Genomic DNA, 13,004 nt, shown 5'->3' with positions numbered 1-13,004 from the left:
GGCTGGAAAACTAGAACCTGATTTCCATCAGGGATTCCGAGGTCCAAAGTTGAGGTTGTGGGTTAACCTATGAAACATTGCCCCTAATAGATCAACACACACACTTTTATTTGATATCAACACGGATAAATTTTCAGGGAAAATATATATTTCAAGTCTGGTTAATGAACTCATCATCTCATCATGCTTCATCGATTTTTAAGTATGTGCAAACATAACTCCTCTGTTGTGCTTCTTAAAATTTTTTTCATTTCATTTATTGCATTGTAATATGTCATCAGTATTTTTCCTATTAATTTTGCAATTAACATTTTTCTTCCCCTTAAGTTTTTTTTTTTTTTTCCTTTGCTCTCAGGCCATGTTACCACCAGTCCACAAGCTTTCCAGAAATCTGGAAAAATACCAGAACACTTTCTCTTTCAACCTTATAAAATCAATCAACCAACAAATCAAAAAAACATCAAGTTTTTTCTAAGGAGAAGTCTCCTGCCTCTGTTCCTGTTTCTTTCTACCCCATTTCCTCACCCAACTGATTCCTACGCTTTTATTTCTTGGTGTCAGCGTAAAGGTGTTCTCTCTTGTGCGCACATGATCTTTATACCAGTGCCTCCCCTCTAAGCATCACTCTTCCTTTTATTAATGTCTCTAATAGCAGTCTCTAATTTTAATTCACATCTTTATTTCTACAGTTATTATTTTCAGCATATACTTGTAAGAGACGTAGACTCTCAAGCCCCACCCCAGACCTGCTGAACTAAAATCTACATTTTAACAAGATTCCTGGGTTATGCACATCCACATTCAACTTTGTAAAGCACTCACTGCTCTAAGGCCTGTAACTCAAAGGATGAACATTCTATCAACAGATGCCCTTTGAACCATATTTAACCATAAGGCTAGTGGACATCGCAGTGCCAGTGGACTCAGCAGAACCCTAAGTGATCAACACATCACATAGTGTGTAGGTGTGAAACAGTCATCACTACAATGTACAGCTTCGTAGCCTTATGTTAGCTGGAAGCATGTCGCATAGGGAAATACAGTTCATAAAAGCAAAGATGACATTCAATTAAATTTGGTTGTATTTACACGATTAAGATTAATGTCACTCTAAATTGGATTTACCTCCTGAAAAATGCAATGATATTTAAACATAGAAATGAGTTGGGAGCAACTGAGGGGACAGAAGAGGAACTCTGTGAGGAGGTGGCAATTGAAGTGAGACTTCAAATTATAAGAATTCTTGATTTCCTATGGTTAAAACGTTTTACTCTAGTTGAAGAAATACCTGGTCAAAGACAGAAAGGCATTAAAAATCTTGGCATCTTTAAAAAAGTTTTTTTTTTTTTTTTAAAATATGTCGAGAGCTTACTTGACATGAGGGTGAGCTATAATTTTAAGTCAGAGAGCTATACAGAAGCCTGACCATATAGGTTCTTGACCAATGTAAAATATATGGATTTACTCTATATGTGATTGACAGCTTACTTAGTTTACATTTTTAAAAGATGCTTCTTCCAACTGGGTGAAAATATACTTTTTTTGTAAAAGGTATCACTTACAAGAAAGAGATATAAAGCAGCAGACAGTTCAGAGGCTGCATTCATACATCATGTATCTCAGAGGAGCTTGGCCTAGAGTTGCAGCTATGAAAACGGTGGTTATATATTGGTTATAAACTAACAGCACTTGATGCTTTCCTGAAGGAGAGGATCAAATCTAATGAATGGATGCTGGTGCCTTTTAGTGATACGGGAAAGCCAGGTGAGAAGCAGATTTGCTGGGATGAGATTTGAGAGCTTTATTTTCAATACATTAGGTTTCAGAGCCATACAGCCCTTCGTACCCCAGGTAGACTACAGGAAGGGTTTGGTGTCTGAGTCCACTGGTACCCAAGTGTCCACATCTCAATTGGTAGGTTGTCTCCTCCTGGCCACTAAAATCAAACTGAGACCTCTGAAACAGGGTCCACTCCCACTTCTTAAACTTCAAGCAAGAGGGAAGGAAGAGCACAATCCTGGCACATAATAGGCCTTAGGAAAAATAACTGGATATTTCTGAGGGGCAACTCTTAGATTCTAGCTAGGAAAATACACTAGTTTTTAATGAAGGTTTGGATATGGCATGAAGTGACTAAACTACCCATCATGACTCCAAAGGCAAACCCAGTCCAAAAAGGGGATTCTTCTAGAATACCTGTTTCTATGAAAATAAAGGGAAATAAATAAAAGGAACCATATATTTCTACAGATACTGAGATTAAAAGTGGTATGTAATCGTTTTCCTCTAGGCATTTTACATATTTAAAAAATCCATAATTTTTTCACAATAAAAAAACATTTTTCCACATATTTATCGTAATAATGGTAACAGTAAATACTAATATTTCTGCTTGTTCAATTTAGCAATAAGAAACTAAGAAAAACAGGAACAAAGTAGGAGGATTCACATTTCCCCATTACAAAGGATACTACAAAGCTACAGCAATCAAAATAGATACTGCTATAATGATAGACACAAAGACCAGTGGAGTAGAATTGAAAGTCCAGAAATAAACCCTTACATCTATGGCCAAACAATTTTCCACAAGAGTGCTATGTCCATTCAGTGGGGAAAGAACAGTCTCTTCAATAAATTGTGCAGCACAAATGGATATCTGCACACAAAAAAAGAATAAAATTGAACCCGCCCCTCATATCATATGAGAAAATTAACTTAGAATGAATCGAAGACTTAAATTCTAAGAACTAAAACCATTAAACTCTTAGAACAATACATAGCTTTGGGACATAGTTTTAGACAACAGATTCTTAGATACAATACCAAAAGCATAAGCAACAAAAGACAATAGATAAAATTGGACTTCATCAAATTAAAAACTTTTGTGCATCAAAGGACTTTAAGAACAAAATGAAGAGACAACCTACAGAATGGGAGAAAATATTTAGGAATCATATATCTGATAAGGGTTTCATATCTAAAATATATAAACCCCCAAAAAAACCCAGTGCCGTCGAATGAAAAATATATAAAGAACTCTTAAAACTCAAGAACAAAAAAATATGCTACACAATTAAAAAATGGGCAAAGGAACTCTTGGAAAATATGCAGAATAAAAACATTTGTCTTGCTTTAAAAAAAAAAAAAAAAGGTTTTCTGGAAGGCTAAGGGAGGGCGAGATGCCATTTCTGAGACAGGGCAGCTCCACGTGGGGAACCTTCCTGGCCCTGCATCTCTCTTACCATGATGGCGATTTAGATCCTTTTACTATGCTAAAACTCGTAGTTTTAAGTATTAAAAAAAAAGAAATGGGCAAAGGACTTGAAATGACATTTCACCAAAGAAGATATACAAATGGGCAACAAACACAGAAAAGATAATATTATTGAAAAAAAAAAAAAAAAAACCGTTGCCATGTGGTCGATTCCTACTCACAGCGATCCCATCAAAACCACAATGAGATATCACCTCACCCCACTAGGATGACTACTATCAATAAAAAAATAAATTAACAAGTACTGGGGACAAGGTGGAGAAATCGGAACCCTCATTCATTGTTGGTGGGATTGTAAAATGGTACAGTCTCTGTGGAAAACAGTTTGGCAGTTCTAAGAATTACCACACAACCCAGTAATTTTACTTCTAGGCGTGTATTCAAAAGACTTGAAAGCGGGGACACAAACAGTTACTTGTACACCAATGTTCTGTTCGTTGCAGCACTATTCACAACGGCCAAAAGTGGGAAACAATCCAAATATCCATCAACACAGGAATGGATAGACGAAATGTGGTATATCCATACAATGGAATATTGCTCAGTCATAAATAGAAACAAAGTTCTGATAAGTGCTATGACATCGATGAACCTTGAAAACACTACGCTGAGCAAAATAATTTAGATACAAAACGATAAACATTACATTATTCCACTGGTATGAAATACATAGTTTGGTAAAATGTATAGAGACCAAAGTTTATTAGTGGTTACCAGGAGTGGGTGGAAGAGGGCAAAGGGGAGTTAATGCTTAAAAGGCACCAAGTTTCTGCTAAGAGTAATGGAAAAACTCGGAAATGGATAGTGGTGTTGGTTCAGAACATGACAGAACTATATATGTAAAAATGTTTGTTATACATATTTTACAACAGAAACAAAAAAAGATACTATAAAAAGACAACACCATTTAAAAAAAAGGAAGAAATTTAAATTCTTATTCTGAGTATACAGGTGAAATAAGAGAAATTTAGACACTATGGGATAATAGGGAGGTAAGTGGCTATTCCAAAGATTTAACGCCAATCCTAGATGGTTCAGTCTTAAAGAAATACAAGCACATTTGAGGAAATGCAGTATGGAAAGGATGAACTTTTTAAAGTAAATGAATCTCGATCAACTGGTTATTACTATTTTTTTAAAAAAGGCTGTTTCCATAACAAAAATTTTGAATTTTAATTCTAAATAGCAAAAAAAGAGACTGTGCTAATGCCAGTGGAGTTAGAAATGATTTCTCCAACAGGACATTTAAATTTAAACACTTAAAATTTTTGAAATGATAATATGCACCCGCTGCTTGACTCGTCACTCTATTTTTTCCTATCTTTTGTTCCATGCAAAATAGAGCACGGTGAGCAGCTGACTTACAGGGGTTGGGAACCGGGCGTTTAAACTCAGATCAATTACTCTGGGATCGGATGGGGCCCGTGACTCTGCACTTCTCACAAACTCCCAGGTGACGCTGCTGCTGGTCTGGAAACCACAATTTGGCTTTGCGAAGATTTACACGATTTTACCTGTTAATGCGGCGTGAGACAAAGGTCCAGCGCACCTATTCGGCCTCCCCCACTGGTGGGGCGAGGTTCCGGAGGAGGCAGAGGCACGAAAGCGACGTAGGCGGCTGGAGGCCGAGCCACAGCGCGGCTACAGGCATTCGCGCGGCTCGGGAGCAGCCCAGGAGGGGAGGAGAGGCCAGCACTACGCAGAAGACCGGGAGCAGCGCCCTCAGACCCCGGGACAACAGCACGGGAGCAGGAATGACGCCAACATACACAACTATACCTCACACCGGAGCTGAAGAACTACCAAACTTGGCTACCGCTCGAGGACGCGCACTTCCGCTTCCGGTTTCTGGGACTCTAGATGCCGAAGCGGAGGAGTTCCCAGCATGCCAAAAAAAAAAAAAATTTTTTTTTTTAATCTATTTTGTCTGAAATTAATCTGCCGCATCCAGATTTATTGCTTTTATTACTTGTCTCATACTTTGTCCACGTTTTTATTTTCAACTGTTTTGATTTCAGATGGAACTATTCTAAGCAATATGCAGCTGGATTTGTTAAAAATCCCAGCCTGAAAATAAGTTTTGAGCGCTCAAGTTAAACATATTTCTTCTGATTACTATATGCTTTTACTATTTCCCCCAACTTAATTCATGCTTTCTCTTTATCCGTTTTGACAAGTTTTTAATATTTGGGATTACAGTATATATAAAGAAAATTGAATGGAAATGCAGATGTATCCCTGTTTAACAATATAGTGGGTACCTGTTAACCCACCACACTTTCCAAGAAATGTAAGATTAGCTTGCTGTAGAAAGCCCTGCGGTACCCCTTCTCTTTTGCCTCCTCCTCATTCTCTTCAAGGGGAAACCACTTCAATTTTTTTCATTCTCTTCAAGGAGAAACCACTTCAGTGCACTCCTCCTGAGTGTTGTAAAATGGTATCTCATTCCGGTTTTAATTTCGTTCCTTCCTCTGTATTGCTAAGTAGCATTCCATGGTGTGGAAGTACCACACTATGTTCATCCATTAATAAGTCGATGGACATTTGGGTTGTTTTCTACTTTTCGTGATCATGAATGAAGCTGCTCTGAACATTTGTGTACACGTCCTTTTGAGGACATGTTTTCATTTCTCTTGTATAAATACCTCTGAATGAAATTGATGGGTCATATGGCAGGTGTGTGTTTAACTTAATAAAACACTGCCAAATTACTTTCCAAAGTGATTGCACCTTCCTTCCCCACACCACCCACAGCCATGTGTGAGCACGTGTATTTTCACTTTTGGCTTCCTCCTCTGTGCACTTGCACCCAGACCAGGGGCCCACCCAGGTGAGGAGCCTACATCTCGCTGCCCATCTGTGAAAGCTCCTTTCTCTCTGGAACTCAGTTCTTCAAGATCTTCTTTCATCCACTGCTCTTCTCTTAAAAAGAAAACAAAAAAATAAAGCTACTACCTTGGAGTTATTCAACTCATGGTGGGCGGGGCCAAGATGGCAGGATAGCCAGATGCCTCTTGTGATCCCTCTTACAACAAAGACCCAAAAAATCAAGTGAAACAAGTATATTTATGACAAGCTAGGAGCCCTGATTATCAAAGGCAAAGTTAGAAAATGAACTGAGTGGCAGGGGGAGAGAGAAGCGGTTCGGAAGCGGAGAGGGGTTGCCTGACCTGAATCGCTGGGATCATTCTGGATTGGCTCCAGTGAGCTGGTGGTAGCGTTTGGCCACAGTTTCCTCAGGGAGAAGCAGTCAGCTACACAGTCTACTAACACCTCCAGAACCAGAGAAGAACAGTGCTCTCAGCAAAAGCTAAGTACTTGCATTTATTTTACCACACCCCCAGCCCCCAAGGCGGCTTCAGTGGCTTTTCATTTCCCTGGGCCTGAGATAGGCCCAGTTGAGTGCCCTGAGCCATGCTCTCAGCCTAGGAGAAGGAATAAATTCACATCAGGGGGAAAAGATAATTTGCCAGCTCCCCTAACCAGGGGAGCTCAGGACAGAAGCAGGTCCTGTCCACGCATGAACAGTGAGTGGACTTTGAATACCTTTCCCTTCTGCATGGACCTGTGTGGGCCTATTTCAGGATGTTGGGAGACAGTCCCAGGAAGGAAATACCATCACTATGTGTCCTGGCAAATAGTCTGAAGAACTGACACGTAGACCTTTCCAGATACATGAGTTTATTCAGGGAAACTTATTGACACAGGCAAGCAGCTGCTGTCCAGTGGCGGCCAGCTGGAGTATTTTCCGCAACCACCTAGCAAGAGACCCAAGAGTATATACCATTCCAGCTGGGACCAAGGCTCATCATTTTCTCCCACATCCTTGGGCAATCAGCGTTCCCAGGGACTTTACGTCCAGGTCCAGATGTTTTCCTTCTTGTTGCTAAGGCATTCCTCGGCCTTGGCCACTGGCCCAGTCATGCCTCTCCCAGCCTTGTACAGTAGCCTGAGTCCTTCCCAAATTCATCTCCAGCATGCTTCAGGGAAGAGCAAATCTGATTCCATTAGGGAGAAGATGCGTATAGCTGAATAGCATTACTCTATACAGGAGAATAGGCCCTTGCTGGCAAACTGCAACTGTTTAACCTGTGTGGAGAGGTGGGTGTTTGATATTTGACACCGCTTTGCCTATTGAACAGGGTCCACACCTACCCACATCAGGGGCCTAAGGACTGATGGCTCCATTCAGGTCACCCAGCCACCCATGACAGGGGCCCAAGGATAGCTGGTACCTCCCAGCCCTTACAACCAAAAGCATCAGGTGCCTGTGGTCCATCTGCAGAACCCACCCACCTGTAGGCTCTAGGGAACAGGGACGTGCTTTCCTCAGAGACACTCGGGGGATGGTTCTCAGCACCTACCCTGTTCAACTCATGGCAACCTCGTATGTTAGAGTAGAACTGCTCCACGTTCTTCGCTGTAATCTTTATGGAAGCAGACCCTCAGTCCTTTCTTTTGTGGCACTGCTGGTTGAGTTCAACCCCCAACATTATCATTAGTAGTCTAGTGCAAAGCATTTGCGCCACCTAGGGACCTCAGCTCTACTTTTATCCCATAGAAAAGAATGACTTCTATTTTATCCAGATGTTTCTTCTTATTACCACAAAGTGAAAAGGTTTTCTTCCTTCTACTTCCTTAAGTCCAAGGCTATTATTATAATTTGAAATATTCCTATAGAACAATGTTGTCCAATAGAAGAGGCCCTGGTGGTACAGTGGTTAAGCATTTGGCTGCTAACCGAAAGGTTGGTGGTTTGAACCCACCAGCTGCTCCTTGGGAGAAAGATGTGGCAATCTGCTTCCATAAAGATTAGTCTTGGAAACCCTATGGGGCAGTTCTAAAAAAAAAAAACAAAAACCTCTTGCCGTTGAGTCGATTCTGACTCACAGAGACCATGTAGGACAGAGTAGAACTGCCCCATAGTTTCCAAGAAGTGACTGTTGGATTCAAACTACCAACCTTTTGGTTGCCGGCCATAGAACTTATGAGGCAGTTCTACTCTGTCCAATAGGGTCGCTATGAGTCTGAATTAACTCGACAAAAATGGGTTTGGTTTGGGTCAAATATAAGTATAATGGGACCCACATATATAATTTAAAACTTGAAGGAACCACAGTAAAAGCAGATGAGACATGTGAAATCAATTTTAATTTTTTTTATTTCACCCAGTATATCAAAAATATTATTTCAACATCTGATTTTTTTAATATCTTTTTTCATGCTGTCTGAAATCCAGCATGCATCTCATACTCACAGTACATGTCTGTTGAGACCAATCATAACCCAGAGGGCAGTTTAGGACTAGCACTACAAAGTGGCTTTGGAGCCTTGGAGGCCTGAGTTCAAATCCTGCCTTTGCATCTGTGCCATTGTGTGACACGGACAAGACTCTCCACCTCTATGAGCCTCGGTGTTTTCATTCGTGATATGAGTTTTGTCACAGAGCTGCCCACAGGATCATTGGGGGATCAGGTATTGCCAGTGCTCTAGACCTGAGCAAAAGGTGCAGCTTCGCTTTGTTGTTGACCTTCTCATTTCTTGGCAAGACATCTCAGGGACCTGGACTGGGAAGGCGTGGGTAGAGTGGACAGGGAAGCGAGAATCAATTCTCCATGTGGAAACCCAGACCTTTGCACCCACCAAGAGTGCATAGACAGCCAAGTGGGCTCAGTGTGCAGGAGCGAAAGTAACTGGGAGAGAAGTTGACGTAGGTGTGGAGTCCAGGGGGCGTAACCTGGAGAGAAGCCAGCTCAGTCTGTGCACACCCTGAGAGCAGCAGATACCTCCTCACCCAGGTGCCTGGCAATGATTTCTCCCTTCAGACCAGGTACTGGGGAGGCCCCTTTCCAGCTATAGGCCTCAGTCTCCCCATTTGTAGAACAAGGGTGTGGGGCTAGATGGTCGATGGTCTCTGCGGAGTCTCCTTTCTAATAATCTCTTGTCTGTGCCCCTGAATTCCTAGACTTGACCTGGGCTGTGGGGAAGAGGATTCAGACAGGGCCTAGGGCCCTGACCCTGAGGCAGCAGTGACTGGAGATCCCAGCATGGGGCTGGCAGGTGGCCTGACCTCCACAGTTGGCTCCTGCTCAAAAAACCAGTCCCCCACGCCCTGCAAACCACGTAGGGCATCACCACCACCCCACCCCACCCCACCCCACTATTGGCCTCATGTGTATCTGCCTGCCACCCAGCCTGAGCTATGTTGTTCAAGGGCTCCTAGTGATGTACAATGGGTTGCTTGAGGCTGGGCCCACAGGGGACAGAACCAGGTGGAGGCACACGCTGCAGACATGGTTAACTGTGTGCCTTGCAGGGTTGGAGAGATGGAGGGTCCAGGCAGGCATGGTGTGAGGAGTCTGCTCCCTGCCTGGGACACCATGCTGCAGCAGAGGGTGGACCCAAGAGCAGTGTCTGCTCAAGGCACTTGATGAATGGGAGGGACACAGATTCTGAGCCAGAGACATCAGAGATGACCTGCAGGTTCTCAGGCTTTTGAAGCCAAAAGCACTGAAACCAAACAACTTGAGGTTGGGTCTCCACTCCACCCTCTCCTAAAGAAAGATTTGAAGTACTTTAGACTGATCTTAATGGGGTAGGTGGCCATAAGCAGCAACAATGCTGTAGGGAAGCTCAGGATGGTAGAGGAATCTGACAATTGTATCATTGACCAGGGAGACAGAGCAGAACTTGAGTGATGTAATCACCCTGGACCTTCTAGTAGGTGCCACCAAAGACACCAAGTGTGAATTTGTTCTTTAAATTTTACTGTGTCCTTTGGAATTTCCTGCTCCCCATGTCTGAACCTATTCTCAAGTCAGAGATATTGCTACTGGACACATCTAGGCCACTGCCTATCTTTGTAAATAAAACTTCATTGTAACAGTGTAGTGGGCTGACAGGTGACCCCAAAAAAGAGATACACATACTAATCCCTGGACCTTGTGAAAGTGACCGTACTTTGGGAAAAGGTCTTTGAAGAGTGAATAAATTAATGACCGTGAGAGGAGTTTATCTGGAATTATGAGAATACCCTAAACGCAATCATATGTATCCTTTTAATACCATGGCAGAAGCAATTTTGAAAAAGAGGAGGAAGCCATGTGACCACAGAGGCAGAAATGGAAGTGATGCAGCCACAAGCTAAGGAATGCTGACAGGCACCAGAAGCTTAGAGAGACAAGGGAGGACCTTCAACTAGAGTGTTTGGAGGGAGTACGGTTCCGACAACTCCTTGATTTCAGACTTCTGAACTTAAGGACTGTGACAGAATGCACTCCTGTTGTTTTAAGCCACCTGGTTAGGGGTAATTTGTTACAACCACCACAGGAAATTAAGCCACCCAGCCACGCTCATTTATGTACAATTGTGTACAGGATACCATTGTGTGGGGTGGAGGTAAGTAATTGCAGCAGGGAACCTATGGCCTAAAATGCCTAAGATATTATCCAACCTTGTTCGAAATGTTTGCATTTCCATGGTCTAAGTTACCGTCAGATACTGATTTTATGTCCAGAGTAGACTTTCCCAAAGGAAGGAAGGCTATGAACGGCCAAAAAAAAAAAAAGGGCCATTGTGTATATGTTTATTTTGGATGTCAAAATTGAGTAACTTCACTTGGGGGAACTCAAACCACGAAAATACTTTCTCTGCAGCCAAAAATGAGCCTTTCTCCTCCACCAACTGCAATGACCAAACCTATCATTTTATCTAAAATCTGTTCCCCATGTTCGAAATAAAAGGATGAAGGTCCAGACAGGATACTGTCTGGGTTGGCTATGGTCAACAGACACTATCACATCTGAGTCAGGCACTGGGGACTCTGTGTGGCACATAAAAGCTTAGGGGCACATGGGGTGGTCCTTGTGATGTGGCCTACATGGCACGTCATATCCACGGGGGGTAGGAAACACTTTCGTAGGGAGGGAATCTGCACCTGGCCCCAAAGCTGAACTCATGAAGAACAAAATGGCAGAAAATTTCCTTTTATTTATGGTCCTGTAGCCTCCAGGGATATGAATTACTTAAAGATTAAAAATAGAACGATGCATTCAACGCACAGATCAGAGATCAGTCTTTGGGTCCCCAGAAATTATCCTCTCTCTCTCCCACTGAAAGCAGAGAGTAACAGAATGTTTCCCTGTGTTTTACTGACTATGCAAGGGAATTCGACTGTGTGGATCATAACAAATTATGGATAACATTGCGAATGGGAATTCCAAAACACTTAATTGTGCTCATGAAGAACCTATACATAGATCAAGAGGCAGTTGTTCAGACAGAATGAGGGGATACTAAGCAGATTAAAGTCTGGAAAGGTGTGCGTCAGGGCTGTACCCTTTCACCATACCTACTCAACCTGTATGCTGAGCAAATAATCCGAGAAGCTAGACTATATAAAGAATGGGGCATCAGGACTAGAGGAAGACTCATGAACAACCTGCATTACAGACGACACAACCTTGCTTGCTGAAAGTGAAGAGGACGAGAAGCACTTACTGATGAAGATCAAAGACCACAGTCTTCGGGATGGATTACACCTCAACATAAAGAAAACAAAAATCCTCACAACTGGGCCAATAAGCAACATCAGGATAAATGGAGAAAAGATAGACATTGTCAAGGATTTCATTTTACTTGGATCCACAATCAACAGCCATGTAAGCGGCAGTCAAAAAATCAAAAGACACATTGCATTGGAAAAATCTGCTGCAAAGGACCTCTTTAAAGTGCTGAAAAGCAAAGATGTCACCTTGAAGACTAAGGTGCGCCTGACCCAAACCATGGTGTTTTCAATCACATTATATGCATGTGAAAGCTGAACAACGAATAAGGAAGACCAAAGAAGAACTGACGCCTTTGAATTGTGGTGTCAGCAGAGAGTATTTAGTATATAATGGACTGCCAAAAGAACAAATCTGTCTCGGAAGAAATACAACCAGAATGCTTCTTACAAGCAAGGATGGCAAGACCGCATCTTACATACTTTGGACATGTTGTCAGAAGGATCAGTCCCTGGAGAAGGACATCATGCTTGGTAAAGTACAGGGTCCGCGGAAAAAAAAACCCTCAACGAGATGGATTGACACAGTGGCTAAAACAATGGGCTCAAGCATGACGATTGTAAGGATGGCACAGGACCGGGCAGTGTTTTGTTCTGTGGTACATAGGGTTGCTATAAGTAGGAAGAGACTCAACAGCACCTACCAACTCTCTCCTATTTACCTGACGTTCATCAGCCCCAGACTCGTATCATGCTCCCCCTTGAAATATCAGTCCACTACCGAGAACTAGCACCATACACCACCTCGCTGCCGTACCTGTACCTATTGTCCAAGGGCCAGTGTAGCCTTGTACGTTGGGTGTTGTCGGGGAAGCCAGAGAGTCCAATTCTGTGACAATGGGGTGTGGACAAAAGAAAGCTTTTATGAGCCGTGCCTCCTGTGGAGGAAGTAGTCAGACTGATAAGGTAGTGAAAGAGGATGGGATTTGTCTTGGGCTGGGTTCTCTAGAGAAGCAAAACCAGTAAAGCATATAAAATTCGGGATTTATACCAAGGAAATGACTTATGTGGTTGTAGAGACTGGAATGTCTCAAGTCCATGAGTCAGCCTGCAGGCTTCTCCTGATGCACATAGCTGCAGAGGCTGGCAAACCCAAGATCAGCAGGTCAGAGAGCAGGTTCGGTGGGAATACAAATAGTAAGCCCCTTTAAAAACCAGACTGGCAGT

At 42.5% G+C, this 13,004-nt stretch overlaps 1 protein-coding gene across 7 annotated transcripts in view; it reads right to left on the bottom strand.

Annotated features, from left to right (window-relative positions):
- Positions 1-5,127, bottom strand: part of LOC100663140 (zinc finger protein 345-like) — a 63,562-nt gene extending 58,435 nt beyond the window's left edge. For all 7 annotated transcript variants that reach the window (XM_023552388.2, XM_064280718.1, XM_023552383.2 and 4 more), the window contains exon 1: positions 4,789-5,127. The gene's annotated coding sequence lies outside the window, so the exon portion shown is untranslated. The remainder of the gene's footprint in view (positions 1-4,788) is intronic.
- Positions 5,128-13,004: the final 7,877 nt, after the last annotated feature.

The sequence above is a fragment of the Loxodonta africana genome, chromosome 3, assembly GCF_030014295.1.
Source record: "Loxodonta africana isolate mLoxAfr1 chromosome 3, mLoxAfr1.hap2, whole genome shotgun sequence".
Taxonomy (NCBI): Eukaryota; Metazoa; Chordata; class Mammalia; order Proboscidea; family Elephantidae; genus Loxodonta; species Loxodonta africana.
Note: the sequence above shows the minus strand (reverse complement) of the source record. Positions and strands in the feature narration are given on the sequence as shown.